The sequence below is a fragment of the Bacillus rossius genome, chromosome 16 (genome assembly GCF_032445375.1).
Source record: "Bacillus rossius redtenbacheri isolate Brsri chromosome 16, Brsri_v3, whole genome shotgun sequence".
Lineage (NCBI taxonomy): Eukaryota > Metazoa > Arthropoda > Insecta > Phasmatodea > Bacillidae > Bacillus > Bacillus rossius.
In genome coordinates, this window is record NC_086343.1 from 11,146,947 (window position 1) to 11,170,540 (window position 23,594).

Here is a 23,594-nt window from a genome sequence, read left to right on the forward strand (position 1 = left end):
CCTTTTTACTTCCGTTGGTGGTGCCCTCACCTCTTTTCTTCCGTTCGTGCCGTGCCATAGCACTGCGCAGCGTGACATCGCAGTGTCGCAGTGTGTTTTGATATCACTGGTGGTCTGTCGTTGACTGTTCTGTCGTACAAGCAAACTCGTGGTGTCATTTCTTTCGCTGTGGTTCTGAAAAGGGCGACGTTTTAGAGGAGCTCAATGGAGTACACTTTTAGTGAGTACACGGACATGCTGCTTGTTTACGGGGAAGCTAGACAAAATGGACGAGCCGCCCGTCGTCTGTACGAAGAACGATATCCGGTTTGTAGTATTCCAGCTCACACCATGTTTGCAAGACTTACTCAGCGAATGCGTGATACTGGTACATGTGCCGTCACAAGACCAAATGCTGGTGCTCCACGCAGGGTTCGTACTCCCAGTTTTGAAGAAGATGTACTTCAGAGATTTGAGGAGAGTCCGGATACAAGCACAAGGGCAGAAGGTTCCGATATGGACGCTGACAAAATGGCTTTGGCGAGTTCTTCATGAGCAACTCTTGTACCCGTACCACCTTCAAAAAGTGCAACACATGGGTCCGGCGGACTATCCTCTTCGCATGACCTTTTCTCGTTGGTACATTCGAAGAGTATTGAGGAACCCCGAGCTAGCGGTTTTATTCAGCGATGAAGCCAAGTTCACTCAAGACGCTATTATCAATTCGCACAACAGTCATGTATGGAATGATGTCAATCCGCATGCAACGTGTGTTACAGCTCGCCAGGAACATTTTTCAGTTAATGTGTGGGCCGGTATTGTTGACGGCGTACTCATCGGGCCTTTTTTTCTTCCGCCACGATTTACCGGCGCCGGATACCTCCACTTCCTTCAGAACGAACTACCAGGTATTCTTGAAGAGGTTCCATTGCATGTCCGACGTGTGATGTGGTACCAACATGACAGGGCACCACCTCATTTTCCCCTGAAAGTGCGAGAGTATTTAAACCAAACATTTCCAAACCGATGGATTTGACGAGCGGGCCCTGTCGCATGGCCGCCAAGGTCACCGGACCTAACCCCGTTAAATTTCTTTCTGTAGGGTTACGTAAAAGGGCTTATCTACGCTACACCAGTAGAAACGGTAGAAGAGCTTACACAGCGAATCATTGAAGCGTTCGAAATCATTAGGTCGACTCCACACATGCTCCAGCGTATCCGTGAAAACATGATTCGCCGTTGCCACCTCTGTGTCGCTCAAGGTGGGCGTGTTTTTGAGCCGTTGCTGTAGGCTGTCACGTTGTTAAAACGTATGCAACAATTTCAATGTTGTGAAACAAAGCCAAATTCATTCAGAGTGAAATTAAAATCTGTGCCACGATTAAAAAGGTTATTTCTCTACTCGAACGCCCGCACATCCACAACATAACACTCTACAACGGGTTGCCTACGCTGACTCTTTCTGGGGGTACAGGGGCTTAACTACGCGTTTCCGGCAACATGTTTATTGGCAAAAATGGTTGAAAATAATAAGAAATTTCTACCCTCAAGCGTTGTAACATGAATTTTGATACATTCTGTATATCTCACATACACGCACGTGCGTATTCTTTATATTTCTCCTTACAGTCACGATTACCCACCGGAAAATAACTGGTGTTGGTGTGTGGTAGTAACCTCGAGTCTCCCATCATGCACTATGGTGGTCGCGTGTCGGTAGATGTGGTGGTGTGGGAGGAATGGCGGTGTAAAGAGGTCGACATCGGGCATTTTAATACTTATCGACTCAAGTGTTCTACAAAATGTCCGGCATTTCTCCAGTTTGGTGGTGTGTGTGTGTGTGTGTGTTGTGGGCTTGCTAGTTAACCACCGGCCACAGAACAGCTAGCTACCACCGATCACCCGTCATTGAATGTACTGCAATGAGGTGGAAATGTACTGGAATGTTCTGGAATGTATTAGAATTAACTGGACCCGGAACGAACTGTACAGCTGAACATATATATATATATTATATATATATAATATATATATACACACATACACACCGAGCGAAGCGGGGTGTCCTCAGCTAGTTAATGATATGTCCAAATTAGTGTTTAAATGCATAACTCGTCAGTGATTTATTAAAAAAAAAAAAACCTTTCTAAGCCGTTGTTCGAGAAAAATTAAGTAATGAATAAAATTTGCGAAAAAACAGAATATTTCTTAACTCTGCAGCGATGAAAATGCGCGCTCAGAACTCCTCTTTAGATGCATATTTCAAAGCTTATTGCGCGATAGAAGTTTCGATATGTGTGTCACTTGGGTGATGTAACTGAAATGAGCAACGGAATTTTGTTCTCAAAAAAATGCTTAGATTAAGTATTTTATATTTCATGTATTTTTTTTAAAAATTTATCTGTGAAATCTTTGAAATATGTTTAGCCTACACACACATTTTTTTTTATTTCTTTTCCCGAATGAACGTGAATCTCAAAATAAACGCAGGCTATTTATCTGAAACATGCTGATTAAAAAAAACCTGTTAACGTTAATGGCTGTTTTATGCGTACCGTATGTAATGGATATGTGAGTGTATGAATAAATATGTGCTGGAAAGGTTAAGAGCTGTATGGTCACAACAACTTTGTATTTTGCTGTTGCATCGCTTCCTTCGCATTGCTATGGCACCAGCACATGTTAGCGGATTAAGAGTAAGGAATACTATCTCTCTCTCTCTCTCTCTCTCTCTCGGACACGACTAGTCAGGGGTGTAGCTCGCTGGTGCTTCTAGCGCGGTGTCGCCTCTGGACTGGCGCGAAAAGTCATCTCGTCGGGCGTAGGGCGACCGTGATATATCTGAGCGGCAACCATGACATCACACGGCGTATGAATGAATATTAAGGATGTAGTAAAAGATTCTGAACCGGAAGTTCGATGCCCTTAAAATATATTTTGAAAACACGTGATTTAGCCCTATTCAAGCTTCAAAAAAAAAAAAAAAGGTTGTCTGTAAAGTCGGTTTACGGATGATAGTTTAACGTGACAAAGTCATAACAAAACTTTGATGAAATGATTGCATACTTTTATGAATAAAATTGAATCATTTTTATTGAATTATCACTATTTTGTATGGATACAAAGAAGGAGTGAAATGAAATCTACAATTTAATTGATAAATTTACTTTTGTTTGCACTCATTTATTAAAATATGTTTATTACTTTAACGAAGAAATTATTTTAACTATAACTTTTATACATGTTTGCTATTTAACTTCTTCCAATCTGTGTTATTCTGTTAAGGATAGGCGATAGGACGATGATAGGAAATGTTGGAAACGAATGGGAGTGTTTCAAGTTTAATGTGCCTCGAAAAAGTAAAATCGAATGGTTGTTCCAATCGAGTGGAAGAGAGATAGATGCGGCGCAAGCGTACAATGAGCGTAACGGGACAATGAATCATCCTTTTTCGTGCGTGCAGCCGGCGTTCATCGATTTATTAGACGTTGTCACGTCAGAAAAAAAAAATACAGCTCGGAAACGAAATGCGGGGACGTAACTGATCATCCGCCGTTGGCGTATTGCTCGAATGGTTTCCGTTAGACGGACTCTGCTCGGATACCACGAGCCGGACGTGTGTCGTCGGCGTGGGTCGCCGGCGAAGAGGGCTAGGACGGGGCCGTAGCGCTTTTTCAACAGACACTCCGCACTCAACACACCGCCACTTCAACAACACATGTATGTCTCTCTCTGTCTCTCTCTGTCTCTCTCTCTCTCTCTGAAAGAATTCCACTTCCCGAAACATTCGAGTCTCAGCGAGGAAACCAATTTTGGAATCGCTTATCAATCAGCACATTGTGTCTCACCCTGTCGAAAGTTTCGTGAGCATGCTATCAACCACGAAATATATACATATATATTTTCTATTACAAATAATGGTTTTGTAAAAATTAAATTTAAAAAAAAAAAATTTTGATGGCAAAAATACCTTAAATTCCATTTTTTTTTACTTCGAACGGTTCCAATTTTTTTCTTCTTCTTTTGAAACATTGATACTAGTGTTCTCAAATTCTTATTCATTTTTTACAAACATTATAAATATTTAAGAGATTATGGGCCAGTAGCTCTTTTTATATGTTACTGTAGACCCGTACTTCGGCTTACTTACAATTATTCCTTCCAAGTTCTACGCATACACTAATCAGCTACTACAGATTTCATTTAGAAGCATTCAGTTGTATTCATGCTTTAACTTGCATAGAACTTGCAATGTTTTGTGTGTAGGTATATAGGCCAAATATTGTGAAGATATGGATATTTTATAGCTTCTCTAGAGCCTGGGTTTTATACCGTTAAATGATCGATACCAGAGCCTTGTAGTAGTTTAAATATCCTTCGAATTACGAATTATTATTAAATAACGATGTTTGTTATGAATTTAGTGTCGGTTGCGAGTAGATCACATCTTAATTCGATACAGTATTTCCCCCCCCCCCCCACCCCGGAAAATAAGATGTGTGTGAAGTTTAAAGAGATCTGCTCTGTAGAGTCCACGAAATGAAGTAAAAAAACATAATTGCCTGCACTTGGCAGTCAATTGAGGTCAATGGACGCACTGGAAAAACCTACAGTTACTTGAAGAAAACTTAAAGAGAGTCTTTTTAAACATCGCGAGAAGAGGTTATATAGTTCCCCGATGTTGCATCGGGATCGCGTCTAGATCGTAAAAAAAAAGGCCACAAAGTAGAAAGAGTTAAAAAAAAAAAAAAAAAGTCTCTTTTCATCGCACGCGTTGGAAACATTTACCGGTCGACTTAACTCTGGCGGGCACACGAATGATATCTTAATCGTTGAAAGGTGTTTCTTTTTTTTTTTTTGGTGAGAGAGAGATAAAAAAAAAAAAAAAAAGAAGAGCGACTAGATTCGCGCAGAACCCGGTTTTAAAGGCATAAAGGAAAAAAAAAAATCTTTAATTTATAAGTGCACTCCTGCCGGCGAGATGGCGGCTTGTATGCGGCGAACCGTTATGTCGCGCGACTCGTTTACAACTCTTTCCAAAGAGTCCGGCAGTCGCAGAGGTGTGTCTGGATGTGTCACGTGTTCGCTTGGTGCTTCTAGCGCGGTGTCGCCTCTGGACTGGCGCGCTAGTCTTCTCGTCGTGCATGCAGCGGCGACCGTCACATTTCACGGCGAAGAAATGAACTTCAAGACTCCTGGTGTTTCATGCCAAAAATAAAAAAAATAATTTCTCCCCCCCCCCCCCCTAAACACGCGTTTTCATCCATTTTCACTCTTCTAAAAAAAAAAAAATTGTTGTCTGTAAAGTCGGTTTACGGACGATAGTTCAAGTGACAACGTCATAACAAAACAATGACGAAATGATTGCATACTTTTATGAATAAAATTGAATCATTTTGATTGAATTATCACTATTTCGTATGGATACAAAGAATGAGTGAAATGAAAACTACAATTTAATTGATATATTTACTTTTATTTTGCACTCATTAATTCAAATATGTTTATTACTTTAACGAACAGATTATTTTAACTATAACTTTTTATACACATTTGCTATTTAACTTCTTCCAATCTGTGTCATTCTGTTAAGGATAGGAAGATGATAGGAAAGGTAGGAAACGAATGGGAATGTTTCAAGTTTAAAGTGCCTCGAAAAAGTCAAATCGATGGTTGTTCCAGTCGAGTGGAAGAGAGATAGATGCGGCGCAAGCGTACAATGAGCGTAACGGGACAATGAGTCATCCTTTTTCGTGCGTGCAGTCGGCGTTCATCGATTTATTACGTTATTATTATTGTCACGTCATAAATATTTTCCCAAAACACGCGTTTTGTGCCATTTTCAGTCTTCTAAAAAAAATACAGGTTCGGAAACGAAATACGGAAGCAGTACCACACATTCGCCCTCACTGTTTTCTTTTTCTCACACGCCTTACGTAAACAGTCACCACTCTTACACCCTGAGCAGTTTTAAAATCGCCTGGATCTCTGTCCGAAGCTTTGCACGCCAGATGTGTGGCCAGGTAGGTGGGTTGATAAGCAATGTGAGCATGACTTTTTTTTTTGGCCACGTTGATGATTTTATCGATCGCCAAATGTATTGAAAGTACACATTCCGCGTAGTATGAACATATAATCTTTTTGTGAAGGGATTGTAAATTATTTTAATATTTTTAGTGAAAAAAATTATACAACGAACAAACTTCAAGACACCTCAAGCAAAAAAAATCTGATAACTTGACCGAAGCTTATATAACATAATATAATATGGATATTCGTGCATTTTCGATATTCGATATTTCGTGCGAATCTAGTAGCTTTTTTTTTTCATCTCACCATTTAATTTCTACATACTCGTGATGGCGAATTCCAAGTCACTCTATTTCGATTGATTGGGTAACTTCCAGGCTTGTTGATATACAAAAAAAATATTGCGCAAATGATGCTTTACCACGCCCGGTGATGATTCTTAAGTACGGACAGTAATTTCCGTCGTTAAACACAGTCACTTCCATAAACGCTTCAGCCAAGGTTTTGGGCGTCCAACCAACATGGCGCAGAACAAGAGATGGACAAAAAAAAAGGCCTCACACGGTTGACATGTAATTATACAGACGTGGCCACAATTCTGAGGCGTGCCGCAACAATTCACTGCCTGATGCTCTCTCTTAAGGCCCTCCCACACACGCACGCTCAGTCCAGCTCCAAAGTCCGAACTGCTCAGCCCGAACTGACAGTTTGGTGGACTGATAGTGTGTGGGGGCCTTAAGGTGGTGGTGATAAGTGAGAGAAAGAGAGAGAGAGAGAGAGAAAGAGGGAAAACAGAGAGGTATAGAGATAGTGAAATACAGAGAGAAAGAGAGGTTAAAGATAGAGGCAAGAGAGAGAGGAAGAGATGAAGGAAATAAAGACAGAGAGAAAATGGAACGAGAAAAAGAGAGAGAAAAAAGAGTGATAAAGACAGAGAGAAAGAGATTAAGAGAGAAAGAGAGAGAAAAGGATTAAGAGAGAGAGAAATGGAGAGAGAAAGCGATTGAGAGAGAAAGGGATTAAGAGAGAAAGAAAGAGAGAGAAAGAGATTGAGAGAGAGAAAGAGATTGAGAGAGAGAAAGAGATTGAGAGAGAGAAAGAGATTGAGAGAGAGAAAGAGGGAGAAAGAGAGTGAAAGATATTGAGAGAGAGAAAGGGAGAGAGATTAAGAGAGAGAGAAAGAGATTGAGAAAAAGATAGAGAGTGAAAGAGATTGAGAGAATGATAGAGAAAGAGATTGAGAGAGAGAGAAAGAGGTAGAGAGAAAGATAGAGAGTGAACGAGATTGAGAGAAAGATAGATTATGAGTGTAGACGCCAGCGCGTTTGGGCGAGGTCATCTCCACACCGCGCCGGGGTTCGGTTAGGCGCTGATTGGTCGTGCCAGCAAGTCGATTCAGATGCGGTCTGGAACTCGCTTACGCCCCTCCCCCTCCTTCATTTCCGTGCTGGTCACGTCCCCGCCTCGCACCAACAGACTTTCAAGGTCACGAGAAGAAGCGCAGGTGGGGCGCGTAAGAAATTCTGCTTCTTTCGTCATAATTAAATAACACACAACACGAAAATATCTTGTGAGCTATAATGGAATGATTTGTGTTCCATTGGCTTATTTTTTCCTGGCAACAAAAGCTAAACCAAATACATAAAACGGGCATTTGTTATCACGAAATCACGAGCGAGAGAGTAACATTATGCGTGTGACCTTTAAAACTTTAGTTTAACACATAAATCAACACAAATAATTAACATAAAAGGGAAGGGGGAACGCAGTGTTCGTCACATTAAAGATAACCAATAAAGTAGTAAATGTCATCCACGCTATGTGTGGTATAAAATAACACACTTTTCTTGGATACTATTAAAATTATAATAAAATCTGAAGGAAAAAAAAATTGCAGAAAGTTTAAGCGAAGCTTAGATGAAAATGTAGGCCTACAGGATGCTATCCACACAGTCTTTAAAATTATTTGAATGAATGAAATTTGTTGGAGATGATAAAATTGTTAGAAATAATTAAGGGGGGGAGGGAAAGCGTCGAAAATTATTACTCTAAAATTCTATGTGAAATCTTTTTGCCCAGCCGTTTAAAGTACGCTCGTCTCAAGATTATTCCAGGTAATTTTTGAAGGGGGAAAAAAATTAATTTCGACCAAGGATGTTGAGCTAGTATATTCAGAAGGACCAGTTTTTTTTATCGTTAATTAATTTCAATGTATTCATAAAAACACTTTTTTTTCTCTCCTTTGGTTGCCCATTTAAAAACAGTCGGATGGAAAAGGAGGGGGGGGGGGAATTTCCTTCCCCCTTCTCAACACATCAAAGCGTTTCATCGCTGTGATACCCTGCACTTTTTTTATTTTATTTTTAAAAAAAATATGAATCTCTAATGTATTCGTGGCACGGACGAGTGTTTTTCGGCCTCGGCTGATACAACGTGTTTTTTTTTTTCTCGCGAAACGAGATGAAAACTGGATCGCATTCGAAACCTGTCGCCGTTTAAATAAAAAAAAAGACGAGGTCATTGTGGACGTAAACTACCCCGAGGGGACGCGGACCCGTGATTCAGGCTGTTCTCTGCGCGTGGCGCCGTTTCCCCCCCCCCCCCCAATATCCCCCCCCCATCGAGGGCTAACTTCGGAAGACCGTCACTCCAGGCACTGTCAGGCTTGTTTGTCAACATCTCGCGGAGCGGGTGAATGGGAGAAAGGCAAGGGACCGAATGAAAACCAGGTTCACCTAGTAGTCCATTGAAAAGTTACATTTGGGGTTGCGTTTTTTAGACGACGCAATTTTATTTTTTTTTATGTGTAGGGGGGGGGGGGGTCAGTGTAAAGATAAAACCAAGTTTGTGGGGTCACCACCCTTGTCCCACGGCCGCCATCTTGAAAATAGGGGTTGAAATGGTTTTTACGATATATCTCTTAAAATATTTATTTGATAAAAATCATTTGTAAACATTTTTTGTTGCAAATTAAATTCCCTACAACTTTGGTCCAGTAACTGTTTGTCGTAGAACTATAAATAAAAACGTTATAAGCCGATTTACATTCGAGCGTGGGGTGGCGCGCTTCTGAAACGTTCAGTTCAGTTCAGTTCAGTTCAAAAGTCTTTATTTATGCAATTTTTTTTTACATGGGATTGTACCAGTACTATTTGGTACTCCAGCACTCAGTGCTCTTTTACCAAGAGGGAAGACATATTTAGTAAACATAACTATTCACACATATACATACATTTAGCTTTACATTATTTATACAAGTTTTTCGGTATTACCTTGAAGGAAAAGTTTGAAAAAACCTTCTGCATTGTTTGGAGCTGGCGTTCTGAATCCCATTCCGCCCCCCCCCCCCAAATCCCCCGAGGTTCCACGAAATAACTCCAAACGAATGCTAGGATGGTTACTTTCTATAGAAAACCACGAATGGTCGCCGCCACAATATTTAAATCTCGGTAGTAATTAAAACTGCCTGTGTGTTTACACCTGATGATCTCGTTTTTGTCTTTCTCGACCGACTAAATTCCCCCTTTTATAGCATACACACACCTGCACACTCACTCGGTTTGATCACGTCTGCTGTGCCGAGGAGACTGTTTTAAGCCGGGTCTACTTTTCACGAAGTTCTTCAGTCACAGGAACAAGTGAACGGTCAGAGAAGACGTTAGCAAATGTTCAAACAACCACACAACAGTAGAGGAAAAAAAAAAACCCAACGGGCACACAGGGTCTAACACCAAACAACAGACAACGAGACGAGGCCATGCGTGATTGGCCGATACAGAAATACCAATGGCAGGATAGTCATCTTCCGATTGGCTGACACCAGAGCCAATGGGAGGGAGGCTTCTCAAACCCAGCAAGTTTAACCTCGCATCATTACCATCTATCTAGTGCAAAAACAACACCAAACAATAATACATTTGCAAAAAATTTTCGCGATTTTTTTTTTTAGATTAGCTGAAAGTTAACACACTGGAGCACCGTCTGTGTTTCGTGATTGGGTGAGTTTCCTTCAGGTTCATGTCTAACTGTCAAGCACACCAATCACTGTAATTCAGTGCGGTGGCAAACGCGTCCTGAGCGGCTCGGCCAAAAAAGTGGTAACGTCTTCTCTAGCAGACGACCGCCAATTACAGGGAAGAAAATACTGGCGTGTGCATACCATACTGCACTCTTAGCCAGCGTTCAGATCTTTTCGCGAAAAAAAAACCTGTCCCTACCAATATGTTGTGAAATATTAATTTATAGTATAAATTAAATATTTTTTCATGTGTTGTATTAAAATAAATACATGATGTGTTAATACACAGTTTGAGATGCGTTCAGGTTAGAACCGCCGAGTACTGAAAGACTCGGTCGCTTTTATTTTTTAATTATTATTTCGTAACTAATGATCTTGGCGCCTTTCGTATTATCAAACATTACTAAGGATAGCCAGACCAGACGAACTGACCGTTTTTTTTCCCTTTTAAGTATTCTCGGCTCTTCTTCAGTCGAAATCGCCATCGAAGATGATAATTAGGAAGATGTGACCGCGAGATAAGAGAAGGGAAAAAAAGGTGGGTGTTGGATGATACGTTCATTCAGCATCGCTTCAAAAAAACTAATTGAGTTTAAAAAAAAGGAACGCGCCCCGTGTCGCTGATGGTACACCTACGCCTGGTTTAGAACCTGGCGCGAACAAAATAATATATATATAAATTTGTACTTGGACCACCACGACCCGTAATGACTAGTTTCTGAAGAGTATTAATCCCACCGAGCTACATAGTAGGCGCTGTTTAATGGTAAGCGGAGGTGGTCACCTTCATTGCTTATTCAGTTTTGGTGGAGGAGTAAGGAGGGCAGAGGAGAGAGAAAGAGAGAGAGAGAGTCCATAAATCAGAGTGAGCTCACGGCTGGTTACAGCTCCCGAAGAATTATCGACCGGCGCGAATAATGATACTGTCAGTAATGACTCCTAGCTTTTTCGTTTCGAGTACAATGTCCGCCGAAAGGGGGTTCTAGGACCGACCTTGACCTTTTGATGACCTTGGCCTTGATTCTCCCTGAACCTAGTTTGATCGTCATGCCCCGAAATTTCCCCTTGCCGCACTTAATCCGACACTCCCGCCGAACCCCAGTCAACGTCGTCCGCTGTGACATGGTTTGAGCGCCTTGAGATAATCTCGGGATGGGGGTGTCCATTGATTCAACCACAGGTTAGCCTAATAACTAGAGACCTGCGATATTCGCGGATTCATTCTGTGATAGGCTAGAATTCAAACACATATACCTCTTAGATAATTTTGCTATTGGCTTACTGTTCATCTGGACGAATCTCAACCAGTTATAAACCCTCAACCGAAGAAGGATCGAATCACAGACAAACCAGCTGAGACGACTTACAAGTCGGCAGCCAATGAACTTGCGTTATTTGCCCGAGTGTACAGGGGTATGTGCGGTCTATCCTGAAGGCCATCGAAACCGCGAATTTTGCAGGTCTCTACTAATAACATACGATCATTTATTTATAAAATTTTTGGATCGTTTATGATCCAACTATGAAAACTGCTGCTCAAGACCCGTTATACGCTGGCACGGAAGCGGAGACGGATCTCGTAAACGGAGATCAGATGCATCCCAAGGAACATTTCACAATCGCGTTCGCTGCTTCAAAAGTTCACGGAAACTTAACGAACAGCATGGTTGGCGGCAGTGATACTGGGATGGGTTAGCCACAGCCACTCGTTGTAGCGTCTCTTATAAAACCTTCGAGTAGCGTTGAAATAGCGTACCTATCCATTTCCATATGGCTCATCGGAGATTGTGTCGGTTGCGGTCCAACCCTTGCGAGAGTAGTTGCCGTTAAAGCCCAGCACGTTAGGCAAAAATTTCAGCAGTCGGTAACTGACTGACTGTCCCCTCGTAATACAAGACGAAACTATTGTAGATCCGGTATTAGTGAAGGTAATGACAATATCAACAAAATATAAGGTAAAAAAAAATAAATTGGAGGAGAGTTGGATCCATGTTATGAAAGAATTTAAAGCACTATACTTGTTGGAAGGAGAAAGGAGTAGTAGGTATACCTGGTGTGTACAGGCGCGAGGTAAGGGGGTGAACCACAGCCGAGCATAGCTTTAGTGAGGAGTGCGAGCTGTGGAACTCTACAGACATTGAGTGACTTGTTAATAAACATTTTTAAGTGCCAGTGACTTGTAATTGGATATTTTTTAGTATAGTTATTTATTACTAATGTAAATATTAGTAATTAATAAAACTGCAATAAAACTAAATTGGGCCATACCTTTTTAAACCTAGTTATCTCCACATTATAAATCGTAAAAGTATGATGACTGAACTTTGGTCCAAGCGAGCGAAGACTGCGTAGCCCCAGAATATTATGGCACAACAATTGGAGGGTTGATACTCGGTTCACTCATGGGTAGAGACCGGAAAAATTCGCGGGTTCAATGACCTCCAGGATAGACTCCAATATCCTCTACACACTCGGGTAAATGCCAACTGTTTATTGGCTGCTGACTTGTGAGTTGTCTCGATCGGGTGGCCTGTGATTCGACATTTCTATGAGTGATGGGTCTCTAATTTGCCCTCAGTCCTCCAGATTAACAGTGAACCAATGGCAGAAGCAGCACTAAGGTATAATTATTTGAATTTTAGCATAACACGATATGAACACGCGAATTTTTCAAGTCTCTACTCATGGGCCAAGATCGCTGGAGACCCGATAGATAGAGACATAATTTTGCTACTGGACGTAAATGCCACTTGAAACTACAATAGGTGCCATATTTAAAGTATATGGGCCCCCATTTTTTTAAAAAAATATTTTTTAGCTTGCTCATCCAAAAATCATGTCACGTATCCAACACTGACAACACAGCTGCTACGGCAGCGAATTCCAGCGAGTATGAATCGCGTCCTGAAATGTAGTTGGGGAAAAAAATCTGCGCGTGTAATAACTAGAGACCTGCAAAATTTGCGGTTTCGATGGCCTTCAGGACAGACTGCACATACCCCTGTACACTCGGGGCAAATAACGCAAGTTCATCGGCTGCCGACTTGTAAGTCGTCTCAGCTGGTTTGTCGTCTGTGATTCGATCCTTCTTTGGTTGAGGGTTTATAACTGGTTGAGATTCGTCCGGATGAACAGTGCGCCAATAGCAAAAATATCTAAGAGGTATATGTGTTTGAATTCCAGCCTATCACCGAATGAATCCGCGAATTTTGCAGGTCTCTAGTAATAATTTATCACGCTCGGCATTATTTTGAAGAATACCGCGTGTCAGAGTTCCGTAATAGGAGCGTATCCGCAACACGGGAACACGTGACGTTGCTCGTCACAGAGGTGACAAGGTTGCAACATCGATCGCGAGTGCTGAATGACTCGCTCACGTTTCTAGTTTACTTGTGAACTCAGCTTCGTGCACGAGCGGCGGGTGAGCAGGACATGGCCTCTGGAGGGGGGGGAGGGGGAGGGGGAGGGGCTGGTGGTGGACGGGTTCGAGTCTGCAATCGTCGGGCGGTGCACAGTTAATGACAAGCGACCAGTCGCTCTGTGCATCGACGTCTGCCTGCCTTCCCCCCCACCCTTTCCAACCCAATCACCGTTACAAGATTCGCTCAGGGTCGAATGCTGTGTGGGCAATTTCCTTGTCTCGCCCCCCCCCCCTTCCTACTTCCCCCCCCCCCCTAGAGAGAAAAAAATCGCTTGGAGAAAAAAAGAACACTTGATTATTATTTTCATTCGCAACGTAGTATATACTTTTAAAATATGTATTTTTTTATTTTACGCAATTTTTTTTAAGTAATAGATATGAACCCGAAATCTGCATTTTGGTTTCAACAGATTTCATACCATTACAATTTTTTTTCTTGTTGAAATTTGAAAATTTGGCTTCGTTTAGGCCCTCGGCTACCCGGGCAAAAAGACAGTATGTCGAGCTTCTGGAAGAACCCCGCGATTTGAAAACTACTCAAGATATCCGAGTGGCGACTGTTTGAGAAAAGAATTCAAGAATACGCTAAGGGCATATACGTAGTTTTATTTGCAGATCAAAGTTTTTTTTACACAATATTTTTAAATTGCTCAAATGCGTGTTTTCAGAGTAATTTTTAGACATAAAACAAGCTGTACAGATTCGCGAAAGCACTTAAAGGACTTGCATTACACCTTTATCTTCATTTCTCCGCCATGTAATTTTACGGTCACCGCTCAAATCTCACAGTTGTCCTATGCCAAAAAAAAAAATGTTTTTTCCCCCCAACAACACCTCATATCGCTAACACGTATTAATTCCAATATTCCGATGCAATTCACGTATTTACTTAGATTTATTTGCTGTCAATTTCATTTTTAATACATCGCAAGTTGGATGGTAGGCGAAAAATACCAGTTCTTTTTTTTTTTTTTTTTTTACACATTTGACGATGTACATGTATGTATCTTTCAGTACAAATAATTCAGCTCAGACGCCCTCCAAAATGTTTTTTTGGGTGGTTAGGTTGGGTGGGTTGGGGGGGGGGTTTGTAGGTACAACACTACGATATTCAAGGGAATATCTATCGTAAAAATTACTCTGCCAGTTTAGTGCCCCCTTCTCCTCCCCAAATGCGGCACCCGGGGCATAAGTACCGTCTGCCCCCCCCCCCCCCTGTATTGACGTCACTGGAGATAAATAATGAACTCGTAGCAGATCGCTAACAGGTTTCGCTTATTACAGCGGGTCTCGCTGATTCCAAACAAACATCGTTCCCCACTCCCCTTCCCCAAACATTATTCTCCCACTTAAAGTATAGAGACGATAAACAGACACCATCTTGTAGTCAACAGTCGTTTAAAGCCATAACGATGTTTCATCATTTATTATTGCAAATTTGAATTAGTCAAGTCATAAAAACGTAACATGACCAAAATCAGTAGTGATTTTCTGTAAAAAAAAAAATAATTATTTTCCTCCCTATGAATGTATTGCCTTTAAGTGTTAAAATTCATTTTATGTAATAACTTGAAATGTATTAATAAAAAAATATTATCCCTACTCATGCTTATGCGGTCTCAGAACATCTATTAATGTGTGTGACTGACTTAACGAAGGAAAATGTTCAATTAATAAACGATAAAAAAAAGAAATTGTTTTGACATGGAAACTGTTAAAAACAAGCTGGCGTTCTCACACTCCAAAACGAATTTTTGGTAAATTCACTAAGATTTGCCGAATTATTTTGTGTTAAAATTAAAAAAAAAAAAAATGGTTTGTACCACTTTTTGTTGATAACAAGTTTTACACTTTTCTAACATTTTGTTTGTTAAATGTTGAACATATTCGGAAAAATAAACACCAAATCCAAATCGCATTGAGATATTCAATTTTAAAAATGAAATTTAACCAAAATCAAAAACAATAAAATATTGTCCTTTTGAAACCACGTATTCTTATAGTTAAAATAGTATTTTTTTAAATTAAATTTTTTTAAGAAAATATAACGCCCACAAAAGCAAGCTTTTGAGTGAGTGCTACTGATCTCTATGCTACGAGCGATATATTAAGTATATTATTCATACCATGGGAGTATATCCCAGAAGTAGGGGGGGGGGGGGGTTTGAAATATTCCGGGGTCCCCCTTGAAATCTAAAAGCCCTTCACTGAGGGGGCCAACTTGCCCTTGCAAAACGTAACAATGGAATGGGAATGATGAATGTAATCTCCCCCCCCCCCCCCCCTTTTCCCTGGCTGAAATAATCTTACAGGTTTTCGCCCCTGATCCATTCCGTAATACACACACACATACATAGTTAAAAAAAAAATAAAAAAAAAGTGCGTGGAGTCCCTCCGTGCGGAAGAAGAGAAAATTCGTAATGTGGAAATGAAAATAGGAAGGGGTAGAAATTGATTTTTAGTGAAATCATATTGTATCAAATAAAACTAAAAAAACAAGTAAATGAAATAATGAATATTATAAATTAAAATAGAACAATAAAATAGAACAAGTACGTATTTCAGCTAATTTCACGACGCTCACACTGTTTACTTCGCTGCATAGCAAGAATACCACGCGCATGTGCTTGGAATATTGGACGCTACTCGTTGCTAACGCTCGCGCTGGCCTGTAACAGGTATACTACGCGCATGCGTTCGAGTGCCACGCATTCACTCTCGCTCTGTCTCTTTCTATTCCCCCTCCCCAGGAGCGTTGAACGTTTAACGCAACAGTGCTTTCATACCCCCTCCGTCGTAGCGTTCAACGTTTAACGCGACCTTGTTGGAAGTCGCATTGGAAGTTTCACTTCAAAAAGACAAAAAATACAAATCCCGACAAGTCCTTTCTCAGACGTGCCGAGGTATAAATAACCACGAGAACCGCGGCGCGCGCGTGTGCGAGACAAAACAGCGACGGAATAACAGTCTAATAACTGTTGGGCCCGTGTTAACATAACGGCTGCATTTTCCCGGGCCGATGTTCACACCCGGGGGTGGAAGGTTGGCGAAGCGCGACGGAACCAGTTCGACGGGTCCAGCGAAAGATTCGGCGAGTATAATTTTTTTCATTTTATATTTATCATCTTCGGCGTGGCGAAGCTTTCGTTCCAGTTCGCCTTAAATTTTTGGAGTTTTAAACACGTGTTTATTTTCCCCGAGGTTTATATCCACGCGTGATGAAAATTTACAATGACTACTTTTTCATCACTTAGTTTTTTTTTTTCAAGCGAAACTTCCTTACAGACGGTCGGGTAAATCGAGGCGACCACTCTTCCAGGGCGTAACGAAAAGTGACACATTCGTGATTGGGGCACCCAATGTCTGGACAGGAATAATGAATTAAATGATGTCCTGGGGATCTTTAAGTTTCACAAGGATATGAGAAATGAACAGAAGCAAGGTGTGATTCCGTCTGAATATAATTACGCCAAATTTATTTAAGGAACATTTATAACAGATATAAAAGGTATTAACATACAATTTCAATTACATAATTAAAGATATAATGTGCCGAAATATCTAATTTCCGGCCCAATGAAAGAGTCAGACAACTGTTAAAAACGCTTTTCAAGTTTTTTTTTACGTCGCAATGTAGGTTACAATAATCGTGAACTTCAGTGCGAACCTTCATTGTGTAGGCCTACTTTACCGAAGGCGAATTTATGTTTAATATTTCAACTATCTCATTACTTGCAAAAACTGATATGTTCGCAATATAGCACACTTGCATACTTGAGCACTCGCATACATTTGCAATGGAGGATCCTTATACTAGCGCACTTGTAGAATTGCTCACACGTATACCTTCGTATTCGCATACTTTCGAAATGGCATACTTGCGCAGTCGTTTAATTGCGCACTTGCATACTTGTACATATTTTTGTACATTGGTATATCTATACACTTTAACATCGCAAAAGTGCCATGTTTCCGAGAAAAAAAAAATTGCGCAAGCGATTATTATTAATACACTATATACCTCACTTTCTCGAATCGCCTCTACTAGAAATGAAATACAGATAATCATTCAATAAATCTTAATGATTTTGCTATAGTAGTTTTCCTTAAAATATATATTTTAAACAACGGATACATATTTACTGACTTAACTGCTAAATACATAGTAGGAAATGTATGTTTTACAAGAATATTTTCGATAACTACTATTGCGTAGTTGATATATATTTTTTTAAATAATTCAATCTTTTTATCGTAATTTTTTTTAAGCATTTGCTATGTGAAGTATGCAAGGTAATCAGTAACCCAATGTTTAACATGAATTTGAACACTACATACTTCTCCAGATTAAGCATTATTTTCTATATATTCCACAGGAATTTAAGGTAAAGTTTATACTGTTCCTTTCGCAAATTTAAATGAAATTATTTCGGTTAGGCCTACCTTTCTACAACATTTATATGTAAAAGAAAAAAATTGCTACTTTTATGAATATGAGTTTAATTTTTTCTCTTACATTGTGCATATGCAAAAACAATTACGTCATTTTTGTAAGGAAAATATTTAATGTTAACCGAAAAAATGTGATTTAACGCAAAAAATACTAAAGTAAATTTTTTTTAACACAGTTAATACAGTTCCTCATGATGTAGTTCCAGCCATCATGTATCATGGTGCACCCATCACGTATACAAAATGACAAATAAATTTAAAGATATAAAAAACTTAAAAATTGTTTGTGTGGCCTTGAACATGGTTTTCTTTGAATTTCAGAGTGGTTTCAAAAGAGAAGGGAAAGGGGGGGGGGGTAGTTTGTGAATGAAAAAAATTAATTGGTTGTCTGTAAAGTCGGTTTACGGACGATAGTTTAAAGTGACAACGTCATAACAATAATTGATGAAATGATTGCATACTTTTATGAATAAAATTGAATCATTTTTATTGAATTATCACTATTTTGTATGGATACAAAGAAGGAGTACAATGAAAACTACAATTTAATTGATAAATTTACTTTTATTTGCACTCATTAATTCAAATATGTTTATTACTTTAACGAAGAGATTGTTTTAACTATAACTTTTATACATATTTGCTATTTAACATTTTCCAATCTGTGTTATTCTGTTAAGGATAGGACGATGATAGGAAAAGTAGGAAACGAATGGGAGTATTTAAAGTTTAATGTGCCTCGAAAATGTCAAATCGATGGTTGTTCCAATCGAGTGGAAGAGGGATAGATGCGGCGCAAGCGTACAATGAGCGGAACGGGACACAGCGTAACGGGACAATGTACGCAACGGGACACTTTTTCGTGCGTGCAGCGGGCGTTCATCGATTTATTAGACGTTGTCACGTCAAAAAAAAGTTTTAAGACATAAAAAACACCGGTACATATTTCTTGAGCGCACTCGAGCACATTCATATTCATTTCTACGCAACATGATGTTATGTGGTTACAACTCAAATCTCATCCAGTTTTTATCCGTGCACGACGAAAATACCGCGCGCGCCAGTTCACAGCCTTGCCCTTAAAGGCGATAACCGCGCTAGAAGCACCAGCGAACATCGTACTTATCATCCCAACCTCACCAACACAGAAAAACCACCCCTGGCTATGCCTAAGCTTAAGTAGGTAAGAAAATAACTTAAACGCACCTCTCAAATAACAGCTTTGGATTTGAACTGACCAGTTAGTTAAAAAAAATATATATTTTTTTAATGGTTAGAGTTAAACGGTACCTTGTACTGCCAAAGCAAACGAGTTTACAAAATAGTTGTATAGGGAGAGGGGGAAGGAGGTAACTTGATATGTAAATCGACGACGGATAATGAACCAGTGACGGGTAGTAACCTAACTGAAGTAACTTGTTATTAAGCTAAATGTTACTTCTGCAGTAACTTTAAAGGTAATTCGATATATACCCTCTTTTTTTTTTACCACGCTTTTATTACCTTGACCTGTATGTATGTATGTATGAAAAGACTATGTATGTAATAAAATCCTTCCATTCATATCAATTTTTACGCACTTTCTGACGTCATTGAAAATTTCCATACATATAAAGAAACTCTGACGATACAATATTTTGACAACTTAAGACCTTAGTGTTAAGGGGGAGTGGGGGCAATGTGTAAAAAAAAACTATTTATTTCGAGCAATGGGTAATTAACCATGCTTTTTGTGTATCCATGAGGTCGGGGCATGGAGGGAATCTGCCCCGGGGCGACTGTGCCCCTAGGAGGGGGAGAGGGTTAAAACCCCAAAATTTTAGAAAAATTCAAAAATCATATATTTTTTTTTTAGTTTTGAGTGTTTCTGGTTTTAAAAGGTTGGGTCTTGGTGGAAAGTGTGGCCCGGGGGTGGGGGGTGAAGGGGGGGGGGGTTAAGTTCCTTAAATTTTGAAAATTTAAGAAATATATTCTTTTTGATTTAGAGTGTTTCCGAGGTCGGGTTATGGTGTAAAATGTGCCCCGGGTTCGATAATGGCAATACTGGTACTATATCTGTAATTATCTGGCCACTCAACCGGCGTGATCAAGTGTACGAAACGGACATTCCATCAGTCTGTGTTGATTTCGGCACAGATGGTGTGCATATAATTCAACCAATAGCCATTAAGCTTCCAGCGAAATAAAGCTGTGGTACTGCTGAAAGGCGAATGTTGCCATTGATACTGAGTTGGGAATCTACCGTGCATAAAATGCAAGACTGCACTGTATATCATGCAGTTGTTTATTTGGGATCGCGTCTCTTTGCTGCCGGACAGGCTCTTAGTCGCGTAAAGTCACTGGATGGTCTCCAAGTAGAAAAACCTGATCTCTCTAAGGTAAAAAGAAAAGTTCCATGTAATGTTGAACATTAATGAATAATTTTTAAGTTAATTGTAACAAATAAACACTTTAATCACTCATATTTGGTATTTTTAATTTGCTTCAATTACTCATATTCAATATTTTTATTTTATTTTGAAACAAAAAGAATAAAATAAACTTAAATTTAAAAAACCTAAACAAAACCCTGCTTTTATCGTTCAATGAACTAAAAATTAAATTAAAATTTTTAATTTAAATATTTGTCTAACAGCCAAATAATGCACCACGTCTCTGTATAACTAAAAGCGTACGACTATATCCTAAAATTAGTGATAGAAAATCTATTACGAATCATATTGTTATTACTGATAGAAAATCTAAGACACTCTCCAACTCCTGATCGTTGCAATTTTCGTTGCCCTCTGAGCGTTGCACTTTCGCGTTAATCTCCGACGACTAGAGACCGGAAAAATTCGCGAATTCATTTCACGATAGGCTAAATTACAAACGTTATACCTCAGTGCTGCCTCTGCTATTGGTTCACAACTCACCTGGATGACTCTGGGCCAATGAGAAACATCCAACCAAAGCTTTATCGAATCACAGGCTGCTACGCTGGAACGTCTCACAAGACAGCAGCCAATGAGTGGGTGGCATTTGACCAAGTGAACGTAGAACTATGGAGATCATCCTACAGGTCATTTAACCCGCGAATTTTTCCGGTCACTACCGATGACTTAAATCACCTCGACCTACCCAAACGGCTGTAAAGATGTTTCACATAATAAATAATTTTAAAAAAAATTCTCACTGGCGCCAGAATTCAACTATAGGTATAGAAGATGTAACTATAAGAGGATTGGTAGGAGTGGTGAGGGGTGAAGGAGGGGGTGTGAAAGGGAAGCGGCGATGTTGATCGAGCCGAGTGAACGAGCCACTTCCGATAATAAGGGGGTTCACCGCCGGTCGGTAATTTGTAATAATCTCCTCGCCCGCAGACTGTATGGGAAGCATGTAAACCCGGGAGAGACTTCAATGCTTCGTCGAGCGACGAACCTCACGCCGCCGACAAACGGGGGAACGAGGTGGCAATTATCCCTAATGGTCCTCTTGGCGGCTCTGCACGAGACACACGACGATTACCGCCGGAGGGGGAAAGGTGTTCGGGGTGGGGGGGGGGTTGGGGGACGTGTCAGGTCCTTACAACCTCCTTCGTGTCTTCCAACATGACCCGCCGTCGTTAGCGCGGCGCCTCGGCCGTCGCGCGCACATGAATCACGACGAGTTAACGCGCTCTCTCTCTCTCTCTCTCTCTCTCTCTCTCTCTCTCTCGTTGGTCAGACACCACGGCGGTCCGGCGGTGGTCGCCGGCGACAACCCTGCACTCTACCGTGGCGGCGGGCACGAAGACCCAGCCCTATTAGCGTTAGCCCTACCGGCCTGGGGCCCCCACGGGCGTGGACACGGAATTGCAATGCTTGTAAAGTTGAACATCCGAAGAAATATAAAAAAAAATACCGCGGCTTTTACAAATATTCAAAGGTTCACTAAAGACGTCTGATATTGAATACCATTACGGTTCGGTGTCACGCGCTATTTTTTCTCTCTTTTGTTTTTTTTTTTCTCAATTTTATTTATACATTTTTTACTTTATATCTGTCCGCGTTTATCTGCGGAGAAACCCCACTGCGATCCAGGCAATGCCCGTCACTCCCGCCTCCCAAAAACTTCTTTCCAAATAGTGTTGGCGCCTTAATGTCTCGTCTGGTACTTCGGGGCGTTCCTAGAACCCCCGTATGCGTTGAAGTGGCGTAACTAGGACTCCACTGTTCTCGCAGCTTCGAGAGTTTGGTCGGGGATTCTGATGACGCGACGCTTCGGGTGGGCTGCGAGACAATTTCCCAGGTGCGAAACTGTGTCCCAGGCGGATAAAGACGAGGGAGTGACAGGGGCTGGTGAGAGTCAGTGAAGTGAAGAGGGCGAGTGACGACCTTGGCGAGCGATAACGGGCGACGAGCGGGCATCGGAGACTGTGTCGCGGCGAGGCAGTAAGTTGGGACGGAGGTGCGTGGCGAAGGACTGGCAGCAGGGAGAGCCACAGTCGAGTTGAGGTCCAGTCAGTGGCGGATCCGGAGGTTCACCTGGAGGAGGGGGGGCACTCTAGGATTTCAGAATAGCCAGAGAAAAAATATCTTAAAATTACTAAATTTGTATTTAATCTACTCACACTACACATAACATCCAACCACCAGATTTTATGATTCTACAAGAAATTCATTAATTATATGAAAATATTTTATTGGTTTCAGAAACAATCATTTTTGTCGGCAATATTAATATAGCAGACAACTGGTTTGGGGGGGGGGGCACTTGCCCCTGGTGCCCCCCCTTGGATCCGCCACTGGGTCCAGTGGGGGGAGTGAATAAGTGACGCACTAAAAGCGTGATTACAGACAATTTAATTGCTATAATTAAATAATAGTTTGAATTATTAGTTGATAGACAAAAGTGCATTAGTTGATTGAGCCATTATTTTCCCACCTGTTTTTCCCACTCGTATCAAATTCATGGGTGCAAGAAAAGGAGCGCAAGTCTTTGTGATTACCATCGCTTGCACGGCTTTTTGCCCCCCAGGATATTACATTAAGTGAATATCTGTTGAAAATAGTTGTGGTAGAACAACGAATACAAAGGAGGAATAGAGTTGAAAATTTTAAAATAGTCCTTAAAAGAATTAATGAAAAAAACAACATAAAATTAACAAGGCGTGTGAGTCCAAGCCTTAATTAATAGCCACTAAACTTTCCAAACAATTTTTTGGTTTCATGGTTTAGTTTAAATCATGTACATATTTGTTTTATTTAGCTAAAAAGGTTTAAACGGGTGTTTGGCGCTAACAGCTATCAGCTACGATTGTTCATATGTGTAGTTGCAAGGACCAATGGGCAGGCTAGCTATTAGAAAGTTTGGCTCAGACAGTATCTGAATGCCCACACGCCATTTCCGTCACCGCCATTGCTCTTGGTTCATTTCGCATCCATCGCGAGTGTCTTGTTTTGAGCAAACTTTGTGTTTTTGCATGCATTCATGCATTAATCGGCTACAACAGATACATCATCCGTTAACGTTTGGTTTCTGTGTGAATTGAAAGACTCCAAAGCCTAATTTCGAAGGGGTGTCGAATGCGTTGTTTTAAAAAGAAAGAAAAAATGCTTACATATACAGTTTTATTATTGGTTACTTGGTGTAAAACATTAATAGAAAACCACCATTTTCAAGATACTAAAATAAAATCGCACATATAAAGTAGTGCGGTGACAAAAATACAAA